The sequence below is a fragment of the Chiloscyllium plagiosum genome, chromosome 10, assembly GCF_004010195.1.
Source record: "Chiloscyllium plagiosum isolate BGI_BamShark_2017 chromosome 10, ASM401019v2, whole genome shotgun sequence".
Classification (NCBI taxonomy): Eukaryota; Metazoa; Chordata; class Chondrichthyes; order Orectolobiformes; family Hemiscylliidae; genus Chiloscyllium; species Chiloscyllium plagiosum.
Genome location: NC_057719.1, coordinates 20,733,753 through 20,748,066, shown reverse-complemented (window position 1 = coordinate 20,748,066; position 14,314 = coordinate 20,733,753).

Here is a 14,314-nt window from a genome sequence, read left to right as displayed (position 1 = left end):
CCCATACAGACAGTCACCCAAGGCTAGAATCAAGCTCAGGTCTCTGACGCTGTGAGGCAACAGTGCTAACCACTGTGTTACTTTGCCATTTTTATTGTCACCAGGTAGTTGATCTTTAGGACCACGCAGTTCAGGTTTTAACTTCTGGTCTCCATTTTCTTCTCTGTCTGGTTGTTTTAATACCCATGACTGTAAAGGAAGTCACATTTAACCACGCATCTGAATTGTCGTCATCCCAGTTAAATGCAGAATTACCTTGTACGTTAAGTTTATTACTTTAATGTAAAAAATGCATTCTTTTCCAGGAGATACAGGTTTGTCAGTTTGTAAACAGTTAATTCTTCTGTTGAGTAAAATCCTCTAACTAATTTTATGGACATATTTAATGTTATGTAGGTATTCAGTCAAATAAAAAATCTTGACATTGTATTCTTTTTAATTCAATTCACAAATTTTTTTTGGAACATTGTTTTGTTTTCCCATTTGTTTCTGATGATAATGTAAAACTGATAACTTTGTCATTCTGAAATTTTAATTTATATTTAAGAGTGCATATCCTTCCTCAGAGGACCATGGTGGTTTTCTTGGTTACAGCTGAGTTCTTCTGCTTCAAAGCGGTATTTTCTGCTGTTCTGTCAGCAGCTTTGAGTTTTGCTACCAACAGCTTTGACATCTCTTGCATAAATTCGGCTTAGGTATTTAATTCAGAAAGCATCAATTCATCTCCAGCTGCAATTACCCTTCTGTTTTCAGTGTCCTGTAACAATCTCCTTTTATGGCAGAATCTCAGCTTATTTAATGAGATGGAATAGCAAGAGATTGAGAAAATTTGAGGACCAAACTGAAGAAACATCGGAAATATCTGACAGAGGCTATGTATATGTGGAAACAGTCATTGCCAATGATCTGAACTCTGTTGAGGTGAATTTATAACCAGTAAAATGGTGACAAAGCTGTTATTTTAAACAAAACTGCACCCATGTGACATGGGTGTCATTGGCTGGCCAGCATTTGTTGCCTGTCCCTAGTTGCCCTGGAGTAGGTGATGGTGAGCTGACTTCTTCAAATACTGCAGTGCCTATGATGTAGATAGATCTGCAATGCGAGGGAAATCCAGGATTTTGACACAGTGACAGTAAACGAACGGTGATATATTTCCAAGTCAGGGTGATGAGTGGCTTGAGGGAAACTTGCAGATAATGGTGTTCCCATGTATCTGCTGCCCATGTCCATCCAGGTGGAAGTGGTTGTGGGTTTAGAGGGTGGCGTCTGAGGATCTGTGCTGAATTTCTGCAGTGCATCTTGTAGATAGTACACACTGCTGCTACTAAGCATCAGTGGTAGAGGGGGTGGATGCTTGTGGATGTGATGCCAATCAAGCGGGCGACTTCGTCCTAGATGGTGTCAAGCTTCTCAAGTGTTGTTGTAACTGCATTCATCCAGGCAAGTGGGGAGTGTTCCATCACCATCCTGACTTGTACCTTGTAAATGGTGGACAGGCTTTGGGAAGTCAGGAAGTGAGCTACTCACTGCAGTATTCATAGCCTCTGACCTGCCACTGTATTTATGCGGCAAATGAGTTATTGGTCAATAGTAAACCCCAGGATGTTCAGAGCTGACTATAACTGAAAGTCCAGCAGAATTATTATCTTGAACTTTGATGAGAACGAGCAATTAGCTTCATTTAGAATAATTTGGAAGATCACTGGATTTTAGCTGGGCTCTGTATAGCGTAGTAATCAGCATAATTAACATTAATAAAGCACATGGAGTAGAATTTTCCTCTGCTGGTGTGATTATGGGAAGTGAGATTGGAGAAGATGAAAGGGATAGGTGGTGATGAAAAACCAAAACAGAAATTGCAGTTAGCTTGGTCAGGGAAGGGTTAGGAAATGCGAGTGGACGAGATGGGGCAGCCAATTCAGACAATTGCCACATACATCAGGAGCCATTTTACAGTTGCAATTCGTCTTTCCCAGGGGATCATCCACTGTGTTGACAGCTCGGCGGGTCATTGAAGATGAATGAACAGGAGGAAGTGGCTGAGGGCTGAAGTCAATATGAAATCACCAAGATGAGGGGAAAAATTGTCAAGCAGCCAGCCATCATCAAAACATCACCCTGACAGGAGCATGTTATTGAGACAAATATAATAAACGTTCAGATGCTAATTGATTTTGCCCCCTCCCACTTCTCATCTATGAGTTCAAGCGGGGTCAATGTTCATATATTCCAGAATTGGCTGGATGACTGAGGAGGAAATGCAGCCTTTTCAGCTCAGCAGCCATGTCAGTTGCAAAGCGATTAGCAGATACAGCATGTATCACAGGTAGAGGCATCTGGATGGAACAGAGAGAGTTGCCTCAGGGTAGTATTGTGAAGAAGGTACCATTCTCTCTCCATTCGTTGTAATCAGTGTCTCCAAGGCTATTCTTAGAATCATAAGATCCCCACAATGTGGAAACAGGCCCTTCGGCCCAACAAGTCCACACCGACCCTCCAAAGAGTAACCCAATCATCCCAAACTACCCTGCATTTATCCCCGAATAGTGCATCTAACCTCCACCTTCCTGAGCACTATGGGCAATTTAAGCATGGCCAATTCACCTAATCTGCTTATCTTTGGATTGTGGGAGGAAACCTGAGCACCTGGAGGAAACCCACGCAGACTCAGGGAGAATGTGCAAACTCCACACAGACGGTTACTTGAGGAGGGAATCGAGGCCGGGTCCTTGTGCTGTGAGGCAACAGTGCTAACCAGTGGGCTATGGCTATAGCATCAAGTTGTTGCAGACCTCTGCATTTTCCTGGTAGGAGCAGAAGATCTCCAATTTCCTATGGCCATAAAGGTGAAGGAAGATTTCAATTCTTTTGTGTCCAATTCACCCCAGAAGTGATTTATAAACAGGATCTCACAATCTGCAGCCCACTACTGCAGCAGCAAATTGATGCATCGCTGTTTGGGGTGGCACTGCAGTACATTAAGGTCAGTGTCACAGCAAGTCAAAAACAGAGAGCTTTTGGCTTTAATTTCCCAGGCAGGATTTCCTCTGATCAGGAATATGACATACCGCTCCCATGCTGCAATTGAGTCTTCTCTGGAGAGGAGGGTTGAGCTGGCATGTGCCTACAGCAAGGGGACTTTACCAGACTGTGTGAAATTTTCAGAGCGTTGCCCTGTTGCATTTTGTCGACTCATTTTTCACTCTCCAGCCAATTTTTTTTTTCAGTGAGGCCTATGCAACAAGGGGCACCAACTGGATGCCTGGCTGATGGCATCTTGACTGACTCAGACCATCTTTCAATAAAGGCTGGCATTGTGCTCCCACATAAAGATTGTGCATTGCACAATTTGGCACTTCTGAGAGGAGTAGAATTATGTCAGAACTGGATGACTTTCTCGAAGGAAACAGGACAAAGAGGAGAATATAAAAGAAAACATGAAAGTGAAGCTTTACTATCTAGAATTGCCACACATCTACATCACAGAGAAGCTCACTGTTCCCACTTAATTTTTCATTCAAAATGTTTTCCAATGCCACCTAAAAACAGGCATCTGCTTACTGGTGTTAGTGAAAGCTTTTTAGGTGCAAAGTGCTTTCCTAATTAACAGTCATTAGGTCTCAAACCAATAGAATGTTCAGGAAAGATATAGGTTTTATGAACATTTCTGTTTTCAGTTCGATTTGCGTAATGTTTTTGGAACAAATGTTTTAATGACAACAAAATACTTTTGAAATGATAGACAGAGTCTTCCCAGTACCTGCATGATGTGGGTATTTGTGAGAAAGTTGGGAGGTGACAGTGGGATTGGCAGGAATGGGATTCTCAAAGTTGAACGGAAAATATCCCATTCTCCAATCAAATGTTGAACAGCAAGATGAGAATCTTGCTGATGAGTGGCAAGCAGCCAAAATGTAATCATTTGAATGCATTAATATGTCATTATTACGTAATCTCACCTTATTTATTTGCAGTTTTCCATTCTCTCACCTGCCTGGTAGAAACTAGATGATGACAATTCCTGATATGAAAACCAGAGTGATTACCAGGTGCCTCCAGCTCGCAGCTTGCTCCTCTGGTCCTCCATCTTGGACACCAGGCACCAACATCATTGAACAAACCCTATGGCATTTACCACCTGTACCTCCTATCTATGAACATTGGCATCTGCCACATAGCAGCACCACCATACACTCACAGCACTTCTCCCATCTCTTTATGATACTTATTGCTGCATTTTGCAGTTGCGCTGAAAACTTTCATTGTAATGCTGCTGCCAGGAAACTTTGCACACAGGGACAGGCTCATGGATTGGACTGAGCTGCTTTTCAGGATTCCTCGCCTGCTGTCTTCATGTTCATTCACTTTATGCCTACCTGGATATTCACAGCAACAATGCCTTGCCTTTCCTTTTAGCACAGATTCAAAGCTGGGCAGCTTATTTCAAGTGCCAAACATGATCAGTCAATGGGATGGATACGTTTCGATATCTCACCATGTGACACCAATCATATACCTGCACCATGTGCCTGCAGTATACACACTGCATGGCCATGTCTCAGTGTCTTCAATCAAGTCAAAGGAGACAGCTTTCAGGAAGGGAGTCCCAGCACAAGTTAGTTAAAGGTGCTCTCCAATATAGTCTCGGGGTTTTGGCGTGGTTAGATAGATACTTGGAGTGCTCAGCGGTGCATATATTTATAGTCAAGTGTGTGGAACACAGTTAGTCCTGCAAGCCCAGTACAACCAATCTGGAGAGTTACAGAATTCAGATGGGAAGTTGTATATGCATCTACAACTACATATGCAGTTGTATAAGAGATATAGTCAGTCATTGGCTGAGGCTGGCTGTTCAAACCTGTCAAGGAGTGGGTCACAGTAAGTCCTGGGAGCCCATCCACTAAAAGTCAAGGAAGCGTAATCAAGAGCCACTTCTTCTGTCGGGAAGTGAGCAACTCAGCTGTGGAGATTGGCAGCAGCATGCCGGGATGCAGATGGGGTAACAATTGTGAATGGAATGGGGCGGTGTGTAAGTGGGAAAGACAATGAAGCATATGAGAGAAAGGAGTAATGACAGAGTAGGACGTCCTTTACAGTCAGCAACACCTTGCTTCAGTGAGGGGGTTAGCAGTACATTACTTGTCTGGCATAATGATGTGGTCTGCCTGAGGTTCAGAGGGTAAAGTGAGGTGATAAACAGTTAAATAAGTGGGCTGAATTGGAACCTAGGGACCAAAGCAGATGGGTAGGGTGAGCAAGAATGGAATATCACGATTTTAGCATTCATCAGCAGCTGTGTCTGTGATTTGCTCCCGTGTGGCCACTGTTTCCTTCCACCCTCATCCAAATTACAAATGTTCAATGGACGTGAAAATGTCTGTCACACACTCAGACTGGGTGGAGTAAGTACTTAAATCTGTGAGAGAGAGGACTGAACTTGCGTGTAATGTGGAACCATTTAAAGGGCAATAGTACTTAACCAAACACCCATGCAACATAGCTGAAAGGCAATGGTTATCACAAAATGGTGTCTGTGAACCTTATGCTTTATCCTACTGTGCGGAGTACATATCAGTTACCAATTTTCTTCTGTCCAACACATCTGGGGCAATTCCAGAGATGAAGAAACTACACAGGAAAACTCCAGAACAAACTGGTTCACAAGCAGAATCCCATGAGATCCTGGTTATGGGGGGTACATCTGCCTGCAGCAAGAATGAAGATAGGATGAGTAGGGTACCATAGAGGTTTGGTGTATAGCTAATGAGACATATTTTGAAGAATAAAGTTAGGAATCCCACTCAGGCTAATGTAGAGAAACTCTTCGTGAAACTTGCCAAAACTTGCACCCAGTCAAATTCTGGTAAAATTTAATCCATTGTCACTGTTTTACTGTGTGTGCCCTGAGGAGATACATGATGAAGCACAAAGAGGAAAAATTGCCTCAGATGCTGAGTTGTTGCCAACAGCATTGGCAGAAGCTGGTCGTGCATTAAAAGTCCTTCATGGGTTCCTTACTGTGAACCAGGGGTTTGTCTCAGTATACTCGTTTCTCCAATTTAGATGTAACTTAGATATAGCAGGAAATTATGAAGAAACCTTCCATTGAACTTATATTAAGGAAAATCATAAAATAAAAACATCTTTATACAGCAACTCATTCACTGAATGTGTCCCTGGGATTACATTAGGTTATATTGAAAATAAATTAATTGTTGATACATTTATTTCAGAATGTATAATTGCCTCAGAGATTGCTGCCTTGTAACTCCAAGCTTTCGCTTTTTTGAGGAGGACTTTATTTGTGCATAACTGGAGAATAGGCTCAAGTTGAATGGCGTATCTGTGTTCCTAAATTCCATGTGAGCTGAATTAAGACGATATATAAATTATAACCACAGAATACATCGAAAATGTAAACTTCCTCGCTATATGTCCACAGGAAAAAATAACTTAAAAGTATGGCATGTCTCACAAACAAATAAATAGTGCTCCTACAAACAAGGTGTGCCTGAAAGCTTTGTTTTGAATCAGTTGGAATGAATGAGTCAAGCTCCTAATGGCTTTACTACTCTTATGCTAATAATGAAAAGCTGCAAACCCTTGCTTTGGCCTCAATGGTGTGCAAACTTTCTTTTGAACAGATCAACAATATGAAGTGACTTTTAGAAATATCTTGAGATTGATAATAGGAAAGATTCTAATTAAAATGTGTCCAGGTCAGGCTTTATATGTTCCCTGCCTCAGGCTGACTTGCCTGTGAAGAATATGATTACCATTCATATTTCTAAGAATCTATTTCTCAATAGTGACAAGTATGGCTGTAAATATTTTCAGTATTGTTACAATAAATTTAGTATTGCTCCCCGCTGTTAACAGACTCTTGAATGCACTTCTCAAATGTTAATTCTAATCTCTGTCTCTTTACACCTTCTCTCCAGCTGTATCTCTGTATTCTGCACACTATTCTGTTACCCTGATGCATTTTTTATAGTATGATCTGCCTGCACAGCACACAAAAAACATTTTTCGCTGTATCTCAGTACATGTGACAACAATAAATCAATCAATTGAATACAGGCTTGAAATCCTGATCATTCAGATTTTACGCTGAGTTTGGGGGAATGGGAGTAGCCTACTGTTCATGTAGAGAGCCATACTAACATGACAGATGAATGGTGTTGTGCACTTTGACCATTCCAAGATTCTATGCTAAATAAGTGTGAATTTTACATTTTTCAGCTACATAGCCTTGTAAATGAAGTGATATAACAGAAACATTATGTATTCTTCTATGTTCTATGTTCTATGTTCTAAACATTATGATTCTGGCCTGACTCATTGTAACTACAAAAGTGCGGACTGCAGATGCTGGAGATTAGAGTCGAGAGTGTGGTGCTGGAAAAGCACAGCAGGTCAGGCAACATCCGAGAATCAGGAAAATTGATGTTTCGGGCAAAAGCTTCATCATGTAACTGCATTGAGACAGCAACTAAAATACATTTAGTTAAGGAACGTTTGATTTTCAGTCTTGGCTGTGTTCAAACTCATGTCTTAATAATGGTATAAATACTGCTCACTAACACTGAGCGAGATTGTACCTATATATTTAGATTACTTACAGTGTGGAAATAGGCCCTTCGGCCCAACAAATCCACACTGACCCGCCGAAGCGTAACTCACCCAGACCCATTCCCCTACATTTACCCCTTCATCTAACACTACGGACAATTTAACACGTCCAATTCACCTAACCTGCACATTTTTGGACTGTGGGAGGAAACCGGAGCATCCGGAGGAAGCCCACACAGACACAGGGAGAATGTGCAAACTCCACACAGTCAGCCGCCTGAGGCGGTAATTGAACCCGGGTCTCTGGCGCTATGAGGCAGCAGTGCTAACCACTGTGCCACCGTGACGCCTGTTTATCATTTTACTGATTTTTCAGATATTGTGTTCTATTTATTATGACTCCATCGCACTTCATAACTCAATAATTCCATATTAGTAAAAGCAGCAGTATTACCAGAAAAATAAAGGCTTTGTTTGTATTTTCTTTATGCTATAGGCATCACTGGAAAGACAAGCTTTTGTTCTTCACCTTTAATTAACTTTGTTTTCACTAGAGCAATGCTGTTTCGTCTGGTGATGCATCATAAAATTAGATTGTACGTCATAGTCAGGTCATTTCATGACGTGTGTTGATATAATGTGTTTTTGTAATGCATCACAAACATCAAAATATCCATTAATAACTTAAACACCTTTCCTAGTAAGAGAATAGTGAGATGATTCACAGTCCGACCTCGGTAGGCAGACTGGAGTGTGAATATGCCTTCCATGTTCCTTTCCTGGAGCTCTTTATTTGAATCTTTTCAATCAGGTTTCTGTCCCTGCTTTTTTCAAAGTCATAAATGCCACGCTTTGTGACTATATCCCGCCTAATATTCTCAACCTGTCTGTAGCCTTTTGACATAGTTGACCATCCTGTTCCATCACCTCTCTAGTGCCCTTCAGTTTGGTGGGACTAGACTCATCTTGTTCCATTCCTGTCTATCTAATTGTAGCCAAAGAATCATCTAAAGTGGCCTGTCCTCCTTGTGTACTCTGATCCCTTTGTGTCCCTCAAACATCAATCTTTGGCTACCCCCTATTTCTTATTTACCTGTGACATCATCCAGAAATATTAACTTCCACATGTTTGCAGGAACCACTAGCTCTGCCTCACTACCATCTCCTTCAACATCATTACTATCTTCCAGTTATCAGGTGACTTGTCCACATTAACTTAATGGAGCAGCAGAAGTGTATCCCACTGGAACATCGAGAGATCTTTTCAATTGCTTTCAGTCCCAGTGACAAACTTGCTTTGTAGCCACCCCTGACATTTGTCTGAAGTTCAACTAGCTGGTACACAGACGTGGTGCCATATTATGGCCTGAGATGACCTTCTAATAACATAAAAATGCAATCACGTGGACTTTCTGTTTCCTCCTCCATAATTTTGGTCATTTTGTTCCTGCCCCTGTTTATTTCTAATTTCTCCGCTCTCACCATGCTTTTGTTTCCTCTAGGTTTGACTATTCACATGCATGCCTCACTGATTTTCAACATTTGTCCATTGTAATACATTGATTTGAAACCGTTTCCCATTTCTGAGTGCACAAAAGGTCTTTCACCCATCACCTCTCATTGCTCATTGACCTCCACAGGCTCCTGGTGGAGAAACTCCTAGTTTTTAACATTCTCACCCTTGATGTAAAATCTCAGTCTTTACCACTTCCATCTCTGGAAACTCCTCCAGTCATTTGAGGAGGATGTTGGAACTTACTCCACACCAAGCTGTGGCTTATAGCCCCACAGTAATCTCAGGAAATTGCATTTTTGTAATTTTGACCTCTTCCGCATCCCCAATCTTAAATGATCCATTTTTAATGACTGTGCCTTCATTGGTCAAGATTTCATGCTCTGGAAATCTCTCATCACACTCTCCAACTCTCCTTCCTCCTTTCAGACCATCCTGAACATCAACCTTTCCACCAAGCTTTGAAGTTGTGCCCAAATATTTCCTTGAACAGCTCTCATCATTTTGCTTTACTACGTTCCCATGTGAAGCTTTCTGACATTAAAGCCCTTTTTAATACAAGCAAACATAACTCGAAAGCAGTCCTTAGAACTGCAATACAATGTTCAATAGCAAAAATTGCATTGCAAATGAACAAGAGATCACTGGGGGCAGTGGGCAGCATGGTGGCACAGTGGTTAGCACTGCTGCCTCACAGCGCCAGAGACCCGGGTTCAATTCCCGCCTCAGGCGACTAACTGTGTGGAGTTTGCACGTTCTCCCCGTGTCTGCGTGGGTTTCCTCCGGGTGCTCCGGTTTCCTCCTACCATCCAAAGATGTGCAGGGTCAGGTGGATTGGCCATACTAAATTGCCCGTAGTGTTAGGTAAGGGGTAAATGTAGGGGTATGGGTGGGTTTCGCTTCAGCGGGTCGGTGTGGACTTGTTGGGCCGAAGGGCCTGTTTCCACACTGTAATCTAATTTAATCACTGTGAAATCAAATGACAAAGATTTTTGACAACATGAAAATCAATGGGATACATTAGAGAATTAAGATCTGTTCAAAAGGAGAATCATATCTGTGATTAGTTCTGTCTATCAGGTTTTTTTTAGCATTTATTCTGATCAAACTTAATAATAAGAAGTTAATTTCTACTTTTAAGTGATTTCCACAGTACTTCTTAGATGACTTGGGTCAAATAATGTTTTTTAAATGCACTCACCTTAAGGCACATTAGTTCTTAAGAGGGTACTCCTGCCAGGGTATTAATTTACCACAACCCATTTTTGACTAAAAATGGAATTGGAAACTGCCACAATATTAATTCACTGTGCAGCAATTTCAAATGTGCAACATTGGTCGACTGATGACAAATCTATATGATTTTTGGCAGAAACCACTTAAAAGGGAATTTCATCTGACATTCCAAATGTCTGCCATGGCATGGCATTTTTGAAAATTTGCATCAATGAGTGGGATTTATTTTGTTTAGCATTAAATCAAGGCTGTTTCAGTTCAATAGGCTTTGCATGGCATTAATCATGGGAAACTAGTCAGACTGACATTCTGAAATGGATGCAATGAGATGATGAATGAGTCTGATAATCTAACATGCATGAAGATTTCATGTGCACTTGAAATGGCAGCATCTCCATTTTCATTGAAGACTTATCTTTATTGACAGTTATGATTACTGTATGCATTATAAAGGGGAACTTAAATGCCCTCCTGGCAGAAAATGGGTGGACTAGTGGGATTTACTCATTCACATTTCAAAATGTTTTCACTCGTACCTCAGAAGGACATCTCACCAGAAACCTGCAAGATCCTTCTTAAAATCTTCTGATTAGGCTCTGATGGTGTTGCTGTCTGACAAATGGACAAATAACTGACAGCTGTTTAAGAAAGAGACAATGGCCCAATGGTGTTCTTACAACACTCTACATCCAGAGACCCACGTCATGTTCTGAATTTGAATTCTAACATGTTAAGTAGTGGAATTTAAGTTCAATAAAAGTCTGGAATTAAGGCTGTACTGGTGATCATGAAACTATTGCCAATTGTTTTGAGGATGGGGGAAACATCTATTTTGTGAATGCACTGTAGAGAAGGAAATCTCTTGTCTGGCCAACATGTGACTCCCGCAATGTGATTAACTCTTAACTGTCCTCTAGACAATTAGGGATGGGCAATAAATGGTGGTCTACCCACATCCTGTGAACGAATGAAAAGAACATTAACTGTGAGGCCTGAATTAAGCAGTGGTTATGACTTTCCTGCCAGGTCAACCCAATGGAAAGATGAGTCAGGAGTTATTCCAAAATAATATTGGCCTGGATCTTCCAATGGGTCGGTACTCATTACAACAGGGTCGATCAGTGTTGCGATCAGAACCATGAGGAAATCCCATTGCAGCAAGAGTCCCTGAAAAACATCCAACAAGCAATGTCTGAGTGGCTGGAACCTTCTGAAAAACTCTTTGAAAGGATCTGACTGACTACAATGAGTAGTTATCCAGAAAATGTTAGTGTAAATAAAAATTGTTCGAATTTATATATGACTGTTAAATTGGTCCATTGCACACTTGATTGATCACCAAATCATTTGCTCCAGCAAGGACATCTGAATTCCTAAACAAGATAAAGCAAAAACACCAAAGAATTGCAGATGCTGGAAATCAGAAAAATCTGAAGAAAGGTCACTGGACCTGAAACATTAGTTCTGCTTTCTCTCTATGGATACTGCCAGAACTGCTGAGTTTTTACAGCTGAATTCCTTCCATTCCACGTGGAACCACAAGCCCTTGAACTACCTGCCACTCTATCTACTTACCCATCTGGTAAGCAACCCAATTGCCATCTTATCCACTTACCTGTCTGGCACCTAACCCAATTGCCACCTTATCTACTTACCTATTTGACAACTCACCCCTCTCCAACCTAGTATCCTATCCATGTCCCACCACAACTATTTACCCAGTTGGTACTTTAACCCTCGCCCACCTCACACTCTAAGCACTCATTCACCAGCTACCTCATCTACCTGTTGCTCCTTCACTGTTAAGCTATCTCCTTGTTTACCTAGCACCCCAACACTCTCCTACATGGCATCCCAACTACTCACCTACCTCACACCCTACTCCCTTCCCTACCTTCATTCAAATAGACTGGCAACTTAATCTCTTCATGACCATCTCAAACCATTGTCCAAATTTGCAACCCTCATGTATCCACTGACACCCTATTCCTTCACTCACCTTACACACCTGCTTTATCTCAGTGGCTCTAAAAGTGGCTTCACGACCTTTAACTCCTAGAATGCAGCAAGAGTTACGAAATGGAAAAAGGCATGTGGTTTCAACATTGATCCACTTTGCTGCTGTCTGTGTGGACTCCTGGGCTACATTAGTCTGAGAAGGCTCTGGGCCGAGGCGATCACATGAAGAGTTCCTGAAAAGTTAAGTATGTATTTGTACCTCCAGTCAGGATCAGAATTAAGGGGAAGAATCTTGTGGTTTTTTTTGAGTCTAAGTGTGGAGGCCAAAACAGGGAGACATTCCTGCTGGGAGCCACGCCAGGTTTTGTTGTTGTGTATCTAATTTCTGCGAGACTTATTACACATTCATGTGTGGGTAAAATGGCAACATTTATGGACAGGTTGACAGAAATTTCCATCCCCTAATAAGACCTTCTGGGCTCCATTTTTCAACTTTCATATTTAATGGCACCTCAATGGCACATCCAGGCAACTAGGGAGGATTGGTCAACCATTGCTCATCATTCCCACCCACGTCTGAAGAAGTCAGAGAGGCAGCAAAAAAAGTGAGGACACAGTTAAATTATCCCTCCATAGAAGTTCTCCTGATGGCAGTTCAGGAGAAAAGCAAAGTGTGTTTCCCTTGGGATTGCTGCAAGGGGCCATGTGGACTGATGGAGGCAGCCTAGACAGAGGTAGACAGGCAGGAGGCTGGAAGAATACAGCAAGCCAGGCAGCATTAGGAGGTGCAGAAGTCGATGTTTCATGTGTAAGGGTGAAGGGTATCCTTTGTGAATGGTAGGTCGTGCCTCACAAACCTTATTGAGTTCTTTGAGAAGGTGACCAAACAGGTGGATGAGGGTAAAGCAGTTGATGTGGTCTATATGGATTTCAGTAAGGCATTTGATAAGGTTTTCCACAGTAGGCTATTGCACAAAATATGGAGGCATGGGATTGAGGGTGATTTAGCCATTTGGATCAGAAGTTGGCTCGCTGAGAGAAGACTAAGGGTGGTGGCTGATGGGAAATTTTCATCCTGGAGATCAGTTACTAGTGGGGTACCACAAGGATCTGTTTTGGGTCCATTGTTTTTTGTCATTTAAAAATTGACCTGGATGAGGGCACAGAAGGATGGGTTAGTAAATTTACGGATAACACTAAGGTCAGTAGAGTTGTGGATAGTGACAAAGAATGTTGTAGGCTCCAGAGAGACATAGATAAGCTGCAGAGCTGGGCTGAGAGGTGGCAAATAGAGTTTAATGCAGAAAAGTGTGAGGTGATTCACTTCGGAAGGAGTAACTGGAATGCAGAGAAATGGGCTATTGGTAGGATTCTTGATAGCGTAGATGAGCAGAGAGGTCTTGGTGTCCAGGTACATAGATCCTTGAAAGTTGCCACCCAGGTTGATAAGGTTGTTAAGAAGGTATACGGTGTATTGGCTTTTATTGGTAGAGGGCTTGAGTTTCAGAGTCATGAGATCATGTTACAGCTGTACAAAACTCTCGTGCGGTAGGACTTGGAGTATTGTGTGCAGTTCTGGTCATCGCCTTATAGGAAGGCTGTGGATGGTTTGGAAAGGGTTTAGAGGAAATAAACCAGGATGTCGCCTGGTATGGAGGGAAGGTCTTATGAGGAAAAACTGAGGGACTTGAGGCTGTTTTCGTTAGAGCAAAGAAGACTGAGAGGTGAATTAATTGAGACATAAAAGATAATCAGAGGATTAGATAAGATGGACAGTGAGAGCTTTTTTCCTTGGATGATGATGGCCAGCACGAGGGGACAGAGCTTTAAATTGAGGGGTGATAGACATAGGACAGATGTCAAAGGTAGTTTCTTTACTCAGAGAGTAGTAGGGGCGTGGAATGTCCTGCCTGCAGCAGTAGTCGGCAAACGAGAGGTCTGCAGTTGCTGGAGATTAGAGTCAAGATTAGAGTAGTGCTGGAAATGCACAGCAAGTCAGGCAGCATCTGAGGAGCAGGAAAATTGACATTT